Raw genomic sequence first — 8,063 nt, forward strand, 5'->3', positions numbered from 1 at the left:
CTAGTGATCAATTTGTCAATTAATCTCAGTTTGAGTACGCGATAAACCCTCAGGGCCTCAGCTTGAGTATGCGGTAAACCCTCAACTCACACTAGCTTGAGTATGTCATAATAATAAATTTAATTCAAAGCATCAAATATTAATTGAGCACAACTAGAATGATCTTATAGCGGTTTGATTATGTAAAATGTTCCTTGATGATAATAGTGAAGCTCTGAGGAAAACAAGGATGATAATGAAGGCCAATGACAGTCGCTCATCACAAGTGAGATGCTCATTGATGAATGAAGGCTATCTATAACAATTAGCTATCGCGATACATAGTTGTTGATCGATGTATCAGCTCTAGGTTCAACGATGAAAACCTTTTCTCATCGATGATCAAATGCTCATTGATGGGCAATGGGTTCATCGATGGCTAAAAAGCTGAAACAATCTTGTTAAGCTGAGACTTATTTCGTTTTTTTCTCAATATCGACTCACTTGTATACATCTGTACAAATCATCTCAAACACATGTTAGACCAATATGATGTTTGTTATGTGTTAAAAAAAGACAATTGTACCGACAAATCCTAACACTATCTATCATGATATTTTCTGTTTTAAAAATAACTACCATGATTTTTCAGTTCACATATAAATTTACATATATTTTTCTTTATCTATTTTAGTTTTCCAGAAAACTACTATAAACTACGTACATAAAAACTCATGATATATATGCTTCCGAAAATAGATATTTTCAATTTTTTTTCCTTTATTTTTTTTATGATCAAAATAATTATTATAAAAATATTACACATGTGATGATGACAAGCGGGCAACAAGTTCCAAAAATAGATATTTTTGATAATTTCTCATGCTACGACATCTTAATCCGAAGAAAAATTCTTTAAGGACCCAAAATATGGGACCAATAGGGGACAAGTGAGGTGTCCCACTCCTATTGGATAATAAGTTGGCCATCATTAATGATGGCCAACTCATTATCCAATAGGAGGGGGGCACCTCACTTGTCCCCTTTATTGGTCTCATATTTTGGGTCCATGTAGCAAAGCTCTACTCCGAGAGGAAACTTACGACTCTGCAAACTCTAAATATTCTAAACAAAGAAAAGTCTTTAGACTTAAGAGACAAAAAATGCCAAAACTTATATTCACAAGGAGAACTCTGAAAACATGACACAAAGAATCCAGCCAAAAAGTCAGGCGTTATTCAGTTGGACTACCCCTCTTACGAGAATCCCGCCCGGTAAAGGCAAATTCAAAAAAGCTCCCCTATTTCTTAACCATCCCCAGCGCACCTTTCCGTATTTACAAGAATCCCCTCGAAATAAAATACCGTTCTTCTCTATATAAACCCTCTCGCCTCCTCATCACACTCCATATAATTCTCGAAAATTTCCCCCAATCGCTAAATCCTCAAGCCTTCAATGGGGACGGTAGCAAACCCTAATCTCAGCGCAATGGAAGAAGGCGAGGAGATGACCGACCTATCTCTCCCTCGCCGCCGCAAGCACCGTCAAAACGACGGCCGAGGCGACGAGATCGAGGGTGTCGGCGCGGACGAGATCGACGGCGATGTTTCGATCGAGAAAGTTTTCGAGGGGAAGCGAGTGCCTACGTGGCGGGAGCAGCTGACGTTTAGGGCTTTCGTTGTGAGCTTTTTTCTCTCGGTGATGTTTTGCGTGATCGTGATGAAGTTGAACCTGACGACGGGGATTATTCCGTCGTTGAACGTGTCGGCGGGATTGCTAGGGTTCTTCTTTGTGAAGAGTTGGACGAAAGGGCTTGAAAAGATTGGATTTTTGAAGCAGCCGTTTACGAGGCAGGAGAATACCGTGATCCAAACTTGCGTTGTTGCGGCCTACGGAATCGCCTTCAGCGGTAATTTTATCACTTATGTTTTTTTTAAATGAATTATTAGTTTTTTTCTGAAAATTTCGTCAGATTTAGAATAAGAACTTTTCTTTTTTGAAATTCTCGTTATTTCAGGATCTGCATTTGATGATTTTTGTCGTTTAAAGTTTGATTGCTAAATTGTAGTACCAATCTGTTTGTTTATCTTTTTAAAGTAGGTCTTTAATATTATTTCCGTTTTCTCAAAGATCCCTGTCTACTGATTTTTCAAAATTTAAAATAAGAAGTTTTTTTTGGGAAGTTGGCTAGATTTAGAATTTTATTTTTTGAAGTTGGCTAGATTTGTTGGGAAAAGTTCTGTTTATGATGTATTTTCACTTTTTTTCTTACTAGTGAGTTTTTGAAAATTTAGATTTATTTTTAAAGAGTAATGCTAGAGGGACCCAAATCCATGGGACCAAATCCATGGGACAGAGTAGGGAACAGATGAGGTGTCTCATCTCTGATGCTTAAATCCATGGGACAGAGGAGGAGACAGATGAGGTGTCTCATCTCTGATGCTTAAATCCATGAGACAGGGGAGGGGACAGTTAAGGTGTCCCCCCCTTGCTCCATGAACTGTTTATGAATAGTGCATGGAGCAACGGGAGGGATACTTCACCAGTCCCCTCCCTGTACCGTGGATTTGGGTCATTATGGAATTTTCCTAGTTTTTGTTTAAAGTTTCGTTAGATTTAGGAGTCTAATTTGATTATCTTTTTTTTAGGAAAAGTTTATTTATTAGATTGTGTACTTTCTTATTATTTACTACTGAAAAAGTACTTTTTGTAAAAGTCTTGTTAGGTTTCAAAACTTATTTGATAATAGTTTTCTCAAACTTTTATTATTAAATTGTGATTATAGTATTTTTGGGTATTTCTTTTCTTTTTTTAATTGTTTCATTATTACTGTTTTCCATTTCCTAGGAAAGATTGTTATGATTTCTTTTTCTAAATATTTTTTTTGAGAATTTGTTTTTAGCTCGTATAATGGATTTTCAAATCTGAATCTGTCCGTCTTTTAGAAGAGTAGAATAAAGAATAAGGATATTTTATTTCCAAACTATATTTACTAAATTAAGATACTGAATTGGTATATCTCCTTCATTTAAGTCTTATTATATTATGTTCAGTAGTTTATTTTTTTTAATTTACCATGAGTCACCTCTAGGAAATTGAGCCATGGAAATCAAAAAGTGCAATTTCCACCATTTTCATCCCTAAAACTAACCCACAACATCCAATAAAATATTATTTTCATCATACAACTCATCCACATCATCCAATAAAATATTATTTTCATCATACAACTCATCCACATCATCCAATAAAATATTATTTTCATCCAACAACTCATCTCATATCATCCAATAAAATAAACCAAACAACTTTTATGGGTCACATCATCCAACTCATCTCATCTCCATCTCATCTCATTTTTAAAAATAACTCACATCATCCAATAATATTGTGACAACTCATCTCATCTCATCTCCATTTCATTTCCACCCATTTCCTCCAAAAAAAACAAGGAAATTGATTTCCTTAAGTGTGGGTCACATCATCCAATAATATAATGACAACTCATCTCATCTCATCTCCTATTTTTAAGATTGAACCAAACACAATAATATGACCTATTATAAGAAATAGGTTTCTTATTCTTTGATTTCCTTCTTTTTAGCCAATCAAACAACCATCCAACAAATTTTCTTAAAAAATCACTCACATCATCCAATAATATTGTGACAACTCATCTCATATCATCTCCTATTATTTGATTTCCTTCTTTTTTAAGCCAACCAAACAACCATAAAACAATTATTTAAGGAAATAGGTTTCCTATTCCTTAATTTTCTTCTTTTTTTTTGCAAACAAACAGCCCCTTACATGAGCTTGAGACTTCGACCTTGATATCCATATCACATCACAATTTTTTCCCACCTAGATCAGCAAATTGTTCATCTGATTTTACATTGATTTAGAGTAGTAAAGTAATTTTTTCGTCCAATGTTGGTTTACTTTTGGTCAGTTCCTTAATTTTGTAAATTAGTATGTTTTCTTTTTCTTTTTAACTTCTTCTCTAGTTCCGAAAATGTTGATCATACATGATTGAATCTTGGAAAGAAAGACACTCAAAATACTAACTACACCTTTTTCCTTTTACTTTTTTTAAATAAGTTGGTTTTGGGTTTATTGCAAAGTGGGGTCATAGGCATATGTATATATATATATATATATGTGTGTGTGTATTTTCGCAACTTTGTTGGCCGCATCAATCTGATTCAGTTATATATTCCTTCAGTCAACTGGATTCTGGCTTTGGACCACCAAGAAGCTGCAAGGTTGGACGAGCTTTTTTTTTCGTCTTCTACTGTGCCCTATTCAATCAATACTTTTCTTTGAAAAGTCCAGTCTATACCGGCACGCCTACAAAAAGTATAATAAACCATTAATTCATACCCATGCCCATGCCCATGTGAATGTTGGATCTTATCTGGATCCTACTCGAAGGTAGAGCTTGACCTACTAGAAGAAAACAAATTTGTCTCCGTTAGTCACACTCTACTGAATCAAGTTGATGAACAATTCCAAGAGTTCTTATCACTTTCTTTTGATAGATCGATAGTCCTTACCATTAAGTCATCAACATAGTGGTGGACCGTGGTATTGATAGACAGATAGTTTTCCCCCGGAAGTTAACTGTTGGCAGAATAAATATTCTGAAATAAGTCATTTGTACGATGGGCTGTCGTGATCATGACTCGTAGGATTTGATACAAGCACCTATCAGCCTCCAGAAGAGAAAGTTGAGGCCAGGACAAAGAAGCCAAGCCTTGTTCTTTTGGTATCCTTATTGGTTTAAAAGTCTAGTCTTAAATTTCCTACATGAGTTTGTGATGAGCTTCGCTGGCACAGGCCATTACCTAAAGGAAAAGGTTTGTGTTGAACTTATGTAAGTTCGACGCAAGTTATTCTTCTTCTCGGTGTAGATTACCTATACTTCGATATAATTTGAGTTGGACATGGATTATTTTTCTTGAGCCTTGCTCAATTTTTTTGAACCTTGTTTTAGTCTCCTCAACATCAAATTCTTGAGACTTCTACATTAGGTTCTCAGCCCCATTTTCTTCAGTCGCAAAATTACTGCTTATGTTTAGGCAAGCCAGCAAATACTATTGAGTATTGACTATCTAAATTATTAATTTGGATATATGAACAAACAACATCTGCAAGGAGGCTTTTCATATGTCGAAACCTGTTGAAATATTTAACATCTATTTCATAGTTGAAACGTGTTTTATGTAAATTCATCAAATATGGGTTAAATAATGTGTCCAATGATTTCAGAAAATAACACCTATTTGAAATATTTAATATCTCTGGAACTTGTTCATGTAAATTCATCAAATATTGGGTAGGGAGTGTGCCCAATGATTTCAGAAAATAACATCTATTTGTAATATTGAACAACCATGTTGAAACTTGTTCATGTAAATTCATCAAACTTTGGGAATGATTTCATTTCACGCGCCTCCTTTTCATTTTATGTCCATTTCTTACTTTCTTTGCTACGTTAAACTACAGGGGGTTTTGGGAGCTATCTTTTTGGCATGAGTCAAAGGATTGCCAAACAAACATCAGAAGCAACTGATGCACAAAACAGTAAGGATCCACAGCTTGGATGGATGATTGGTTTTCTGTTTGTTGTCAGTTTTCTTGGACTCTTCTCTTTGGTGCCTCTCCGAAAGGTAATTCTTTATTCTTTTCTTGTTGTTGAAGAGCATAGTTGTTAGAAAATTATGGCATCAAATTGTTTTCATTTCCATTTTCATCTTGACTTTCAGTTTTCTTTGTTCTTATTGAGATTTTCAGGAATTTTCTTTCATAAACTGTTTGTTCGAGCTATCTGCATTATACATTCTAGATAGTGGTGATTAATTTAACCATGTTAACTTATTTCAGATTATGATTATTGACTACAAACTGATCTACCCAAGTGGCACTGCAACTGCTCACCTTATCAATGGCTTTCACACCCCTCAGGGCGCCAAGCTTGCAGAGTAAATCCAAAATTCTTCTGACTGCAAGGTCTTTAAATTCTTCTGACTACAAACTGAATTTCTTTTGCAGGAAACAAGTAAAAACACTGGGAAAGTTCTTTGGCTACAGCTTCTTGTGGGGATTCTTCCAGTGGTTCTTTACTGCTGGAGATGACTGTGGATTTGTTTCCTTTCCTACATTTGGTCTTGAAGCCTACAAGAACAAGTAATTTACATCCATAAAACACTTAAGCAGGAAACAAGTAAAAACACTGGGAAAGTTCTTTGGCTACAGCTTCTTGTGGGGATTCTTCCAGTGGTTCTTTACTGCTGGAGATGACTGTGGATTTGTTTCCTTTCCTACATTTGGTCTTGAAGCCTACAAGAACAAGTAATTTACATCCATAAAACACTTAAATGTGGCCTCTTATTGGCAATCAGAAGGGACATTGGTACCCAGCTAATCTTTCAGATTCAAGTCTTCATGGCCTTCAAGGCTACAGGGTGTTCATCGGTATTGCAATGATTCTCGGTGATGGCCTTTACCATTTCTTCAAGGTTTTGGGTCGAACAGTTATTGCTTTAGTTTCTCAAATGCAAGGTAAAGGAACCAGTACTCGTCCCATCTCAGAAGATGGCAAGGCAGCAGATTCTGATGCTGCTGTCTCCTTTGATGACAAGCGACGCTCTGAATTCTTTCTCAAGGACCAAATCCCAAATCTAGCTGCTTTAGCTGGTTATGTCGTTGTTGCTGCTATCTCCATTGGCACTCTACCTCACATTTTCCCACAGCTAAAATGGTACTATGTCTTTGTTGCCTATATCATCGCACCAGTTCTTGCCTTTTCCAACGCTTATGGCTGTGGCCTCACCGATTGGTCTCTTGCCTCGACCTATGGAAAGCTTGCAATCTTCACCATTGGAGCTTGGGCAGGAGCCAACCATGGAGGTGTTCTTGCTGGCCTTGCTGCTTGTGGTGTAATGATGAGCATCGTTTCAACTGCTTCTGACCTTATGCAAGATTTCAAAACTGGCTATCTCACCCTCGCATCTCCAAAGTCTATGTTTGTTAGCCAAGTGATTGGAACTGCGATGGGCTGTGTTATTTCCCCTTGTGTCTTCTGGCTCTTCTACAAGGCTTTTGGTGATCTGGGGCTTCCAGGGAGCGAGTATCCAGCTCCCTATGCTCTTGTTTACAGAAACATGGCGATTCTTGGAGTCGATGGCTTTGGCTCTCTTCCTAAGAACTGCCTCACTCTCTGCTACGTGTTCTTTGCTCTTGCTGTTGCCATCAATTTGTTGAGAGATATTGGACCGAAGAAGGTTTCAAGGTTTATACCGCTGCCAATGGCGATGGCGATTCCTTTTTATTTGGGATCATACTTTGCTATTGATATGTGTGTAGGGAGTTTGATACTCTTCATATGGGAGAGGATTAATAAGGCGAAGGCTGCTGCTTTTGCACCTGCGGTTGCTGCTGGTTTGATTTGTGGAGATGGTATATGGACTCTGCCTCAATCGATTCTCGCTCTGGCGAAGGTGAAGCCACCCATTTGCATGAAGTTTTTGAAGAGGTCGACGAATGACAAAGTGGATACTTTCCTAGCGAACTTATCGTAATTGTCGCTGCTCATGGTATATGTCCAAATATCGGTTTTTACTTGCTGAAGGGAATTAATTTCTTTCAGTATAATTTCTTTCTCCGCATGGAAGTTATAGGTATATGGTTTGAAGAATTGTTGATATTAGGTGGATCTTTATTATTTTCCGTTTTTATATTTTTGTTTCCGTTGTAATATATCGCATTCTTAGACTTATGTTGAATAAGAAACTAAAGACTTCTTCTAGCAAAATGTCCTTTTGGTTGTCTGTATATTGGTTCATTATGATTTCTTGAGCATAGCAGGTTTTTTTTTTTTGGTCAGTGGGAGGATATCTCTGAATAAGCTTTTCTTCTACCTGGTATAATTACATGCTTGGAAATAGATTTTTATCACTGATGTAAACAAAATCTAGTCAAGTTGAATTTAAAAGGTTATATTGCACTTGTTTCCTCGTGCTAATTTTGGTTCTTTCTTGGAGAGAAATTAATTACTTCTATATATATATATATATATATAT

At 36.5% G+C, this 8,063-nt stretch overlaps 1 pseudogene; it reads left to right on the plus strand.

Moving 5' to 3' along the window:
- Window positions 1,364–7,815, plus strand: LOC109837414 (annotated as a pseudogene).

Source organism: Asparagus officinalis, chromosome 4 (assembly GCF_001876935.1).
Source record: "Asparagus officinalis chromosome 4, Aspof.V1, whole genome shotgun sequence".
Classification (NCBI taxonomy): Eukaryota; Viridiplantae; Streptophyta; class Magnoliopsida; order Asparagales; family Asparagaceae; genus Asparagus; species Asparagus officinalis.